Raw genomic sequence first — 13,748 nt, forward strand, 5'->3', positions numbered from 1 at the left:
CAGATCCATCCTATTAAAGCACTCAACTTCAAGCTCTGCTCTGGGCTAATGGGGAGGGTCCCATGAGGGCAAGATCCTATCTCTTGAATGCTATCACTTGTGAAAATGCAAATTAATTTGGAAGGAGAGAACTGGAATTGAAAATGGAATGGCTCCTTGCTGGGAAGTCACTGCCTAGGAAAGAGCTTTTACAGATTGAACCAAGGTCACCATAGCTTTGTCTCCAAAGGTCCTCATTATATACCGAGCCAGTGAAGAACTAGGCAGAATCATCAGGCATAAGGGAGGCAATGAGTGAATCATGGAGGCTTGGGACATCATTCCAGAGAGCCACTGGAGCTAGAAGATGAAAGAAGGGTTGGAGTCCCTACAAGGGTGTCCTGAGAAGTAATTCTGCTCAGCTAAAGAGAAGCCTAGGTTTTAATGCAGGTCCCATAACACTGAAGATGCCAGAACCACAGAACATTAACTAATTTAAGACAGACAAGGAGGAACCAGTCCCACTCCCTATATGCTCTTTGTTTCCCCTCCATAGCTGCAACGTGACTAGCCCTCTCATGATACTGCCACCATGCCTTACTTACCGTGTTGGGCAGTATTTCTTAGATAGCAAGCCAAAACATACGTCTTTCCCCTTAAACTGCTCTAGAAAATTAGCCAAGACCACATCTTTTCCAATTTAAGCTCCCCTTTGTTTAGCATTAATCTTCAGCATTCCAACTTGTTTTCTATTGCATGATCTAAGATGGCTGCTTCAGTATTTTCCAGCATATCCATGTGGCACACACCTTTAATCCCAGCACTTGGGAGGCAGGGACAGGCGGATCTCTGTGAGTTCAAGGTCAGCCTGGTCTAATCTTTCCTAGTGTTTCTTCTGAAAATGGTAAGGGGATGGGTAAGATGAGCACGTTCCAGATGTGTATCGAAAGTCATAAAGAGAGAAATAATTATTTTGTGAGAAGAAGTATCTTTAGAAGTATGAAGGGATTAACATTGCACCTGTCTTTCTGATATCTACAAAACCATAATAAAGAACAGACAATCCTTGAATAACTTTTGGTCCACATCTTATTACTCTATCATCTATTAGTGCATGAAAACATCAGTGTGTGAAGCAAACTAAATGGCCTGTGAACTTCCTTCCTGCTCCAAGGCTCCGTGACACCAAGGTTTATCACGCAGCTCTCCACATCTACTTAATTATTTACTAAATCTGTTTGTAGCCTCCTGTTCTTGGAACTGGGTAAAGGAATAATAACAAAAACCCTTTAAATAAGGCTGACTATAAACAGCAATACTGAAACAGAAAAGCAAGACCCATGTATGCCTTCACAGGAGTCAGCCTGTCAGATCTTCTGGGCAATTAACTGGTCACACTCTGGGGCATGGAGCCAGGTAAGTTGGGGGAGGAAGCCTGAGACACCGAAAAAGAGGCTGTGCAGAAAGCTGGTTTTGGGATGAGTGATACAGAGATTCTCCATCAGGCAGAGGGCAGGGGGCCCTGCGGGGCAACCTGAGAGGAAGTGGGGTGGTGCCAGACAGAGGGACAGCTGACTTCCAGCTTCCTCAGTAATTTTGCTTCAGGCTGGCTTTGTGTGTGTGTAAATCACTCAGATAATTGCTGTAATTCTGTGCTTATCTTGGCTGCTTAGACCCTGGGTTCATGAATATTCATAAGGTCTATCCACACCACACTATTACTTAAAATTTCCTAGACAGCTTTCATGCTGAGAGTGCCAGCTTGTTTGTGCTGAGGAGATGGCCATGATTTCTTGCCTGAGTGCGAGTGGGCTAAATGTGGCCCAATGCTTCCCAACCCAGGTAATGGAAAGAAATGGCTCTGAGGCACACACAGCTGCATCCATGTGGCCTTTATATGGGTTCTTCCTCCTGTATTTGACAGAGCAGTGCCACATCCTGCACCAAGTACAGGATCTCCAGCACACAGGCGAGGGAAGTGCATACCTGCAGAGGGTCCTGTGGTCTGCTCAGCAAACAATGAGATGGCTTATCAGGATACTGAGGATTTTGAAGTCCTTGAGCTCAGGTGCCGTGAGGCTTGGGGCAGGGTCCTGCAAGTCACATGGGATGGGTAAAACTAAGGAGGGTTGCCTTTTCAGATGGAGACATGCTTGAGTCAAGTCTTTAAGTGAAACCATGTAAGAGATGTGTGTTCCTGTAGGACAGCACATATCCGCAATGGAGAGGGGAATTCCCAGAATGCCAGTGTGTATGTTTGCACATATTTCCCTATAGCTACACAGCTCTATAGATTTATAGTGAGTGCACTTGAAGAATGTGAGGTTCTGTTTGGGCAAAGGAGCTCCAGAAAGATGGTTCTGATGGAGACGGCAACAGGGTGGATCAGAACTGTGAGTTGTTTCCCAGTCAAGGGTCTGAAGGAAGCCTAGGCTTCCAGGTGAAGATTACCACACTTGGCATTCTCATCTTTTCTGAAGGTGTGAAGAGTGCAGGCAACCTCCTCGGGATGAGTGGGATCCACTGAAGGGGGGGTGGGTGGCAGAGACCTAGCCACCTGGAATGTCACATTATGGATGGATAGAGTAGAAGACCCTTAACCAAGACTTCTTTGGGCATCCTGGAATCCTGAATGAAAGGAGCCTAGACCTCAGTACATTTGGCAGAGATCAATGTGTCATACTGATGCTGAGGTTCAGGGCCTTTCAAGAAATGGCTTCCCCCTGGCACCATCTAAAAAGGCATACTTCTACATTTTTGCATCTCACAGTTCAACTTGGAGAATCCATTGGGTATGAGGCTCCTACACACTAGGGTGAAAACACAAACTGAACACAATTTGTCCAACATTATTCTAAATAAACACCTTCGATCAAAGGATTTCATCTTTTCTGATGCCATTACTGCTGTGTTTTCTAGGACAAACATGTTTGGATTGAGAAGACTGTAAAACAATCTAGTCATCCATGCAGCTATGATAGAAAAATATGCTAGAGTCCATGTGTTTCAAATATGTGAGAACTCACATTTGTACTTCTCACTAACTCACATTTGTACTTAGTGGTCTCCTGAGGAAGTCTGGGTGGCTGAGGAGAAAGGTGGGTCATTTTTATTTATCTTATTTGCACTTGACTGTTAGAAAAAAGTCATGTATAATTTAGAATAGAAGAACAATGTATTGAATGTTCTTTTCTTTCTTATCACAGCTATCAATTGCTTCCCAGTGGCAGGTCTGAGGAAGCCTAGGGCTCTGGATGAAGGTCAACCTAAACAGGAAGCCTGGAAGACTATGGATTGGAAGATATCTGCAAGGGGATACTATGGGATATTGGACTAATGTTAGGCATGCTCAGATAAGGGGCTGAAGTAAGGGGGATAGCACATGGGTGATGATTCAAGCTCTCAGTGGGACTGTCTGTATTAAAGAAAAGGAAGAAGACAAGGGAAACTCCATGAGTTTGATTTTCTTTCAGACATTTCATTTGCAGTTGCTAAGCCATTTGTGGGTTTCTTCATTGGAGTTTCAAAATAAAGACCATGTTGGAAATTTTAACTTAGGAACCAAGGGACTATACATTGTTGTTGAACTCTGGTGGGGATGAGGCAATCATGAAGGACTCAAGAGGGAAAAGCAGAGGAGGCCTGGAGTTGAGGGTTGGTAACATCAATATGTAAAAGGGAAGGGTGGGGAAGGGGCTGGAGAGAGGGTGCAGTGGGTAAAGTGCTTGCTTTGTGAGAAAGAGAATCTGAGTTCCGTCTTCAGAACCCATGTGGCATGGCAGGCATCTGTAATACCAGCTGTGCAGAGGCAGGGGCAGGTAGATAGCCCAGTGTTCCTGTGACAGCTTGCCTACCCTTGCCTACTCAGTAGGTTCCACTCCAGTAAAAGACTGTCTCAGAAAACTAGACAGCATCTGAAGAATGACCTTTGACATACATATGCACACACACATACACACACACACACACACACACACACACACACACACACATGCACGCACGCACACACACATACCAACAAAAAGGAAGATAAGCAATTAGTTGCATATGTGCAAGGCTGAGATAGGAAAACAAACCAAAAGCCACATCCTAGGCCAAAAGTGTGCTGCTGGGAGTGGGGTGAATGGCTGAGTGAGTTGACTCTTGTAATTTTTTTTTCTCTTTCTGTGTTAGAAGTATGTAGAGATGTGTGCATGGACATCTTTCCTCAGAGAAATGAGGGTAGTGTGCACATCCTCACCCCAGGACAGACTGAGTCAGTGAAGGTATCAGAAGGTTTGTAAATAGTCTCTCCTTGGTCTCTTGGTTTTTAACATTCTCCTGGTTTTTAACATTTTCCTTGACATGCTTGTCTAGGTGTGCAGTGTGCGTGCGTGCGTGCGTGCGTGCGTGCGTGCGTGCGTGCGTGTGTGTGTGTCTGTGTGTGTGTGTGTGTGTGTGTGTGTGTGTGTGTGTGTGTGTAGACCAAACAAGGACATGTGGATGTCAGTGTTTTTCTGTATTACTCTCCACTTTATTCTTTTGAGACAGTGTCTCTCATTGACTCTTGGACTGATTTCAGTTTACACTCCTTTCTTTGCTCTCAGAGTCCTTACCTGTTGAGACAACGCCTCAGCCCCTGTACTGCTTTTTGCTATAGTTTGTACTAGAAAAAAAGTCTGCATGAACTACAAATCCCGAAAGGTTCCATGGTTGGCTCTTTGTTGTCTTTATTTTAAAGATAAAAAGAGGTTACTTGTTGGTTTGTGTGTGTGTCAGAGTTTCGTTTACCTATCAACAACCCCACCTTGATTGAAAGACCAGAATGAACTATAGAGCAGCTAGCTGCCTTTGGGTTCCCACGGCCTTACGTGTGGTGTGCTGAACTCCACCTTACATCACCCCTGTTGCACAGCTTTGGCCTGGGATGAAAAGTGCATCCAAATCCACATCCCCCACTTATCAAACCCCATGCTGCATGCTGACATGGCATGACCGTCCAATGAGTCCTTGCCCTCAGAGCCACTTTGGCCCAGGGTGAATGTCAGTGACTCCTTGGGAAACTTGAGTCCAGTGGCACTGCCCTTGCTCACAACCAGTGTCACTTGATGAACCTTTCCATGGTCAGTTTCCCTCCCTGTGAGTGGACCTCCCACCCAAGCATGGGGTTTCAAAGACTTCGACCATGGGAGACAGGTGGATGAGTGAAAAAAGCCCAGATGTGTTCATGAGGCAGACTTCTTGGACCCCACCCCAGGTCTGTTGACTCTACACAGATCCAGGAAAGCTGGGGGAAGGGCACCCAAGGCTTGGCTGTTCTCAAGCCAGTCTCTAATCCATATTTTGAAACTTGCTGATGTGCAGGCTCACTTCCAGCCTGGAGCTTCAAAGCTCTGTGAACATTTGGCTCGTTTTGCATTGCTTCTCAAATCGTTCACTCTTCTCTTCTCTGTCTTTCAGCACTGGAGAACATTCAGACTGTGAGATTTGGTGTTGAAAAGGGTTGATACCAATTTAAATTTGTGTTATTATATCATTTCATGCACTTAATTCCTGTTGAGACGTTAAGTGCGGGCAGCTGGATTACTTATCCCAGGTGCAATGTCTCAAGAAATGTTGACGTATTTCCTGTCCATGAGACAGGAAAGCCCAGCTGCAGCAAAGCCAACAAGTCCCCAGCTATGTTTACCCTTCCCTTGGGTGGTGACCACCTGAGAAGATGTGGAGACTCCAAAACTGGCAGGCTGGGTGCAGTCAAGGGTTCTCAGACACACTCTTTAGTGCTTGAGTTAAGTAGAGGAAGGAATGGTTTCTTCTAGATTAGTCATATTCAAATTCCAAATATTGTATCTGAGGAGAAAGAGAGCAAGAGGGAGAGCCATGTCATTTGAGTTAGGCATGGAGGGCAAGTCACATAGCTGACAAACAACTCCATGGTTAAAGGTGGGGTGGGGAAAAAAGGAAAAGTTATATGCGGACTCAGAAAGGAGGGCAAAGCCAACAGAACTTCGTGGTACCTGTATTAGTTACTTATCTGTTACTGTGATAATACACCATGGCCAAGTCAAATTATATAGGAAAGCGTTTATTTGGGCTTATGGTTCCAGAGGGTTAGAGTCCACGATGGTGGACTGGAAGCATGGCAGTTGGTGAGTGGGAAGCTGAGGGCTCACATCTTGAAACACAAGCAAGAAGAGAAAGAGAGAGAGAGCATGCTAACTGGGGCAGTGACACACTTCTTGTGGCAAGGTCACACCTCTGAAACCTCTCAAAGTTATCAACATGATGAACCTATCAGGGACAACTCTTCTGCTGTTTCAAACTACTACTGCAGCTCACGTGGACTGCACTGAAGGTAGGGAATTCTGGGAAGGAAAGGTACGTTATCTCATTAAAGGGATACTTATTCTTCCAACCTCTGTAGCTTGAGTTATTCCGGTTGAGAGGTTCAATTGTCCAGCAAAGGAACTACCCTGAGGAAGGCTGGAGCACACTAGGAATGTGTTGAAACTCAGCCTATAGATGGGGGCTTCATAAGCTAAGTCATGTCACTGCTTTGTAAGAGGCTGTGGTGCTACAAACACCAAAGGGCAGAGAGCCTATTATATTGCCCAGATGTTTCAGGGATATGAACCTTAGCATTCTCACTGGGCTAGAGAGTGAAGGGAAGGGAATCCAGTATCTGTAGCTTCTGATTCTATTATTGCCTTTGTTGCCAACTCTAGTTTTAAAAAAAATTCCTGGCATAATTAAATTCAGCTTTCTCCTTTGAGATCGTTTAATGGCCATAAATGTTTGACTTTTCTGCCCAGAAAAGTTTCTGTCCATGATTCATGGTGTCACAAGTGTGCTTTGTCACCTTGGGACTTAGAGCCAACCTCTGAGAGAAGTGCCAAGTGGCCTTAGTTAGCTCTTCAGAGCAATGCATATTCCCAGGACCATCCTATACCAGTGGCCTCATTCCCCATGATGACACAGAGCTCTCTCGTTTTCTGGTGTAGATACATATGCATGCATGTGCCACTTTGTGGCTCTGCATAGGGGCATGTGCACTTGTGTGTGTGTGTGTGTGTGTGTGTGTGTGTGTGTGTGTGTGTGTGTGAACATGGAGGCCAGAGGTCAATCTCAGGCACTGTTTCATAGGTGCCACGCACCTTGCTTTCTGAGGCAGGGTCTCCCACAGCCCTGAAACTTACCAATACGCTAGGTTGGTTGCCCTGTATTTTCTTTCCAGTGCTGGGATTAAACATTCACCACACCGGACCTGACTTTTACTTTATGTGGTGCTGGGGATCTGAACTCATGCCCTTACCTTTTCCTCTACTTCTGAGCCCTCTCCCTTCTATCTCTCTTTAAAAACTGTTTCTTCTGTAAGGAGTTTTCCCACCCCGCACCCAGGGAATGGTCAGGAAATACAACAGACCAATGACAGGGACATCTGGAGAGATTAACATTCTTCTCATATGACCCATGTGCATTTGTTTAGGAGCTCCTCAGAGGCAAAAGGTCTTACCAAGCAGCGAACATGAAATGTGACCTAATGTGTTGGTTTCTTGTGGCTGTGACAACTAATATCAATTCAGAAGGAAGAAAGACTTTGTTGGGTCCAGTTTCAGAAGCTTCAGTCCAAGGTTGTCTAGCGATATTGTTTGCATGCTCATGTATGGACACCTGAACATTGAGGCACTGCCTCCTGCGTTCTAGGATAACAAGTGTACACCACCTTCCTTGCTTTGTACATGGGGTCTAGGGAGTGAAATTCAGGTCCCCATGCTTGTACAACAACCATTTTAGTGACAGAACTTTGGTTCAAGGTTGGCTGGCCCTATGGCTTTGAAGTTGAGGTGAGAAGAAACTCATGGTGACAGGAGCTTGTGGGGAAGGAGACTGCTCATTTTCTGGCAGCCAGGAAATATATAGCGACAGAAGAGGGCCAGGGACACTATATATTTCTAGGGCAGGACAGCAGTGACCTGATTTTTCCAAGTAAGCATCACATCCCAGTAATGCCATCATCTCATGACCCCATCAAGGGATTAATCCATTAATGAGATCTGGGCTCATAGCACGCAGTCACTTTCAAAAATTCCATCAGCTGGCCTGAGTGAGGAGATATTTTCAGTGGAGGGGATGTCCAGTATTGCAAGGACGATTCCCAGCTGTCAAATGGGGGCTTTTATCTATTAGCTTTAACCCCTTAAAAACAACTTCTTCCCTCCCCACCTCATTTTTCTCCTTGCGAAGTGGAGCCATATTATGTTATAATATAAACATATTATACGTGGTAGGTAGCTACCTTGGAAACTATGCTAGGCAAACATGAAAGTCACACGTATAATGGTTGCTATTATTATCTTCTATGTGTGTAATAGCTGCTAGACCCACGAGACATTTTTCCTTACCCTCTTAGAGCAGGGCAGAGCTCCTAGAAGACACTCTGGCTTTCTTTCATCCTCCTACATCCTTTTAGGGGCAATGGCCACAGGTGAAAATCAATCTCCTTCTGCATATGGAGAAACCAGAGCTTGGTGCCTTTCCATTCCCAGTGCTGACTCATCAGCCTTGGCTCAGAGCCTCCTGCTTTAAATCACAGCAGGGACACATGAGAGGACCTCCCCGAAGATCTGGTCATCTTTTATTTATTTATTTATTATTTAATTAATTAATTTTTACAGCCATTGTGGAATCTGTATGCTGAAGGAAATCCTGCAGCAGGACACTTAATTCCAATCAAAACTGGTATTTGCCAGCATGATACTCCAGTCAAGGCATGGCATCCTCTTGAATAAGAATTCAGTGGGTTAGATAATAGATAACAGCCATGCTATGTTCCCCTGTAAATGGCAATGCCCTTGGTTCTGAGAGTAAGGGTTTTGTTTTGTTTGTTTCTACCGCTGGTTTGATTTTTGCCTACATGCGCATTGGAAGCAAAGGCCTGACTTGTGTAACTGTGTTAACTTCTCATTTAAAAAAAAACTGAAATTGCTGCCCGTCCCTCGTTTAATCAGGTCCCAGTGCAGTTGCTTCCATTCTCACTCAGGGCATCATTGTGGGAAAGAACCATTACACTCGCGGGATAGGGGAGGCAGAAGGGGAGGGACAAGCCTTATTCTAAAACAGTGGTTCTCAACCTTCCTAACACTGTGACCCTTTAATACAGCTCCTTTAATACAGACCCTTTCATACATGTCAGGATGACCCCCCCCACTGCCATAAAGTTATTTTCATCGCTATTTCATAACCATATCTTTGCTGCTGTTATGAATTGTAATGTAAATATCTGATACGAAATCCCCATGAAAAGGTAATTGGAATCCCCAAAGGGGTCACCACCCACAAGTTGAGAAAACTGTTCTAAAACTATCAGTTCCATGAGTCAGTGTCACAGCGAATGTTCTTGAGTGTCCACTTTCTGGTGCTTTTGTTACCCACAGTTATTGACAAATACAAAGTGGAGTCAGAGATAGGTTAATAACCAGTAGTTTATTAGGGGAAAATACTCATGCAAGAGAACCAGTGACCAGATTTGCACCTGAGCAGGAAAGCTCAGCCAAGCGACAGAGAGAGAGAGCCTTGTGCTTGCCTCCCTCCTTCTTAAACCTTGTTACATAACTGTGACCATGCCCAAGTGGGTGTGGTCAGCGATACCTATAATCAGGGTTTCTCCCTACACATGGTCAGTGGATCAATCTTCCCAGGTGAGGACTCCAGCCAGGCTCATGAGTACAGGAGGCTCCTTGCACCTTTGGAGGAGGCACTCTCTCTGAAGAGGTGCTGGACCCATAGCACCTCTGTGGTCATGTCTGGGGCCCTCTGCTCTTAAGAGTTCACTAGAAAACCATGGAGAAAAAGGCAGTCCCTCTAGTTCCTGGGCTGTATTTTTGAAGCCTTGGTAATCCAGCTGTTGATGAGGAGGAAGGCGCTAGATGGTCTCTGATGAGTATGCTCTACATCATAATTCCTCAGCCCATAGCTCATCAGAAAAGACCGACTCAGGGAGCCATTCAGGGCTGAATCAACCCTAGCTCATTAGTGCAGGTGGTCTCCCCACATTAGAAGTGAGGTCCTTGTTCTGCCCATGAGAAGGCTACTGGTGTTGGGCCATTTCATGAAACAGCTGGTCTCAAATAAACCTGTGTTTTAATCTCAGAGCTTTCCCCCACTTCTCTCTCTCTCTCATATATATATATATATATATATATATATATATATATATATATATCCTCTCTCTGTTCAGTTGGGAAAGTGTGTGTGTGTGTGTGTGTGTGTGTGTGTGAGAGAGAGAGAGAGAGAGAGAGAGAGAGAGAGAACAGAACTGAACACTCTTTGGATTCTGGCTGCAAATGCTATTTCTACTAGACACATATTGTACATCCTATCTTCATTTTTATTTATGTCCTTTTTTCCAAGGAATAATCGGTTTGAGACTCAGAAACACAATAAAAACCCAAAGAGACAGCCAGAGGCAGATTTAGTTTGAGAAGTGGGGGTGGGAATATAGAGCAGACCCATCGTCATGAAACCCCTCCATTTGCATTTATCTCTCCTTGCAAGGCACCATACCAGGAAGCTAATGCAATCCCCGGAAAGGAGCTCTTCCTACGGAATGGCAAGGCTCTGTGTCTCCAGCGGTCTTAGATCATGGGTTTCCATCATTCATCTGAAACGGTCCCTCGCCTATTCCATGCTTGGTGTTCACACTCCCAGAGAGAGGAGACAGGCCTCCCATAGAGGCCACCCAAACTCATTCTGCTCAGCGGAGACTCATCACGGTTTCTCTGGATGAGAGGTTTGTCCTTTCTTCCTCTCCAGGCTGCAAGCCAGGCTGAAGGGAGGCCTGCCAGGGTGCACAGGGAAGCTTCTGCAGTGGGCTGCTCCCTCCCAGGGACTGGTGTCCCATTTGAGCTCGTGTGTGTGTGTGTGTGTGTGTGTGTGTGTGTGTGTGTGTGTGTGTGTGTGTGTGTGTGTGTGTTGCCTTCTCCAGTCTGCTCTTTAATCATCTTAGTATTAAAAATGGATTCTGAAGAGTGTTCCCAAAGGGAGTGTGTTGTGCTCGCTGCTCCTCAGTTTTGAAGAGAGCCCCGGCATCCTTGCATCCAGTCTTCCCAAACAGCCAAGCCAACAGGAGGGGGGACGACGATGGCTGTAGTTCTAGACTTGGGCAGACTACCAACAGCTGCACAGTTAATTATGGCGCTCTCCCTCTCTTTAAAAAAAAATCTCAGCTTTAGAAATGAAAGATAAGAAATTCTTTGGAGTAATTAGAGACTGCTGAGCGCTCATGGTAATAATGAGGGACTACGTTCAGACTGATTCACAGCAGGAAGAGGCAGGGAGAGTCGGCGATGCAGGTTAAAAAAAAATAATTAAAATCAGCTTTGCTACTATCTCGGCGGAGCTGTCAGTCAGTCTCAGAGAGAAAAGAATTGCTAATGAAATATTAATATGCCGCCTTAGATTTCCCATAACCGTCTTTGTTCCCAGGTACTGTTCCCATTTGTAAGGCAAAGGGGTCAGGTGTGAAAGGACACAGGAGCGGGTGTGGTCAAGGAGGAAATGAGAACTGTCTGGCCTAGAAAACACTCGGCCTCACAAGGGATGCACTGGAGCCTAACACAGCCTTACAGCCTGGTCCCCTGCCCAGCCCAGAGCCAGACCACACTACCCCAGCTGCTGTGCGCTTAAAGGGGCAAAGCCTTTGCTTATCCCCTCCTTCCTTTTCCTCTTCCTCTTCCTCCCCCCTTCTCCCTTTCTTTCTCCCCACCCCAAGTTGACAGACACTAAATGCTGGCAATCATCATGGCTCAACCAGAGCAGGTTTTTATAATATCTCTAAGTATTTTTGAAGTCTGCAGATGCCAGACGGTTTGAAAAATCTCAGGGAAATTGTATCTTGCAGGTTGTCTACAGACAAGACACAGCCCCCACAGACTTTTTGTTCCATTAAGTCAATCACTAAGAGCCACGATACAAATTGTATGACAGGGCTTGGAAGCCTTGTGTGTGAGGATACATGTGCAACTGTGTGCTTGTGTGTGCCGTGTGTGAGCATTTTGCAAGTGTATCCTGAAATCACCCCAGCATTCAAAGGTTCTTTGGAAACTTGAAATACCTTCTGTGAGAGACAGCTTAGGTGCTTGCTCTGTGTCCAAGAGCAATCCTGAGACACAGGTTCCGATGCCCCGGAAGGATGCAGAAGCCACAATGCAAAAATGCAAGGACACAGAGCCTACAATGAGAAGCTCACAGCCTTTCTTAAAGGTGCTTCTTGTTTTGCCTAGCTTCAGCAAAAGTTGGGGAGGGCTTCCAAGGAACAGGCACAGGGTGGTTTTTAATAAAGGTTGGGGACAAGGTGAATGAGACGTGGAAAGTGAAAATGAAACAACAACAACAACAAAAAAAAAGCCTAAAGATAGAAGTCACTGATGCAAGCTCAGTTCCAACCCCAGCACCAACTCATGGAGATCTGACTATCATCACTGGGAAATGAGAAGGGGCAGGGTTCCCCTGGTCCTCTCAGGGTCTGTGATCTGAGGCAAATGTTAACAAAGGCATCTGTGGTGGATTGAATAGGAATGGACCCCATAGGTTCATATATTTGAATGCTTGATCATAGGGAGTGGTACAACTTGAGAGGGATTAGGAGGTGTGACCTTGTTGGAGAAGACGTGATGTTGTTGGAAGAAGGGTGTCACTGGGGGTGGGCTTTGAATTTCCAAGAGCCCAAGCCAGGCAGGCCCAGTCTCTCTCTCTCTCTCTCTCTCTCTCTCTCTCTCTCTCTCTCTCTCTCTCTCTCTCTCTCTCTCTCTTTCTCTCTCTTCCTGCTTCCTGAAGGTCTGGATATAGAATTCTTAGCAGCTTTTCCAGAACTGTCTGCCTGTGTGCCTCCATACCCCCACCACGATGACAAGGGACTAAGCCTCTGAAATTGCAAGCAAGCCCCAACTAAATGTTTGCTTGTATAAGAGTTGCTGTGGCCATGCTGTCTCTTCACAGCAGTAGAACACTGACTAAGACAGTGCCACACCACATTCTTTCTACCTGGGATCCGTATTTCAAGCGTTTACAAGATAGTCACTTCTCATCTGTGATTCAAGTTTCAGAAGCTGTAGCTGAGGTTAGAATGTTTCTAGACTATCAAAAACAAAACTGGAGTAGTACATAAGCTATTGTGCAGAGAGAAACTCTTTGATGCCATAGCACTGCCATAGACACTACTGCCCCTGAGTAAAGGGCGTAGCAAGCAGAATCAGGGCTAGGAGCAAAGAGCTGTACCCCAGGCAGGTCTGTGCCTCTGGAGTCTACATTCTTTTTGTTCTATGGCAAAATTGTCTGGGAAATGAGGGCTTGTATGCTGATTGGGCCAGATGGGATTGTGCATGAGTTACTGTTATTCCTATGATAACTATAATGTTTATCTTTATTCTATGCAATCAAGGAATCTGTCTAAAGAAGGCCAGAGAGATTTGAAATCCAAGATGATCTCAGGTGAGTGACAGGGCCTAGGTGCCAGTCACTCAATGCCTCTAATTCCTCCTCCCAAAGCTCCAGATGATAAAGAAGCTGGGGGACATGTGGGTTTAGACCCAATTCCAGTCCTTAGGGCCTTCATAATAGACAATACTGCACCCTTTCTGAGCTTGTGGGATGAATCCTTGATAACATTGTGCAAGTACAAAACCAAGAAAGCAGTATTTAGCAGTTCCATCATGAGACAGTTATAGTGAGAATTGCACTGGGCTCCAGAAGGAACACACAGCATTCTTTGTGTGGAGAGGCATTCTTCTCAG

The sequence above is a fragment of the Cricetulus griseus genome, chromosome 7 (genome assembly GCF_003668045.3).
Source record: "Cricetulus griseus strain 17A/GY chromosome 7, alternate assembly CriGri-PICRH-1.0, whole genome shotgun sequence".
Lineage (NCBI taxonomy): Eukaryota > Metazoa > Chordata > Mammalia > Rodentia > Cricetidae > Cricetulus > Cricetulus griseus.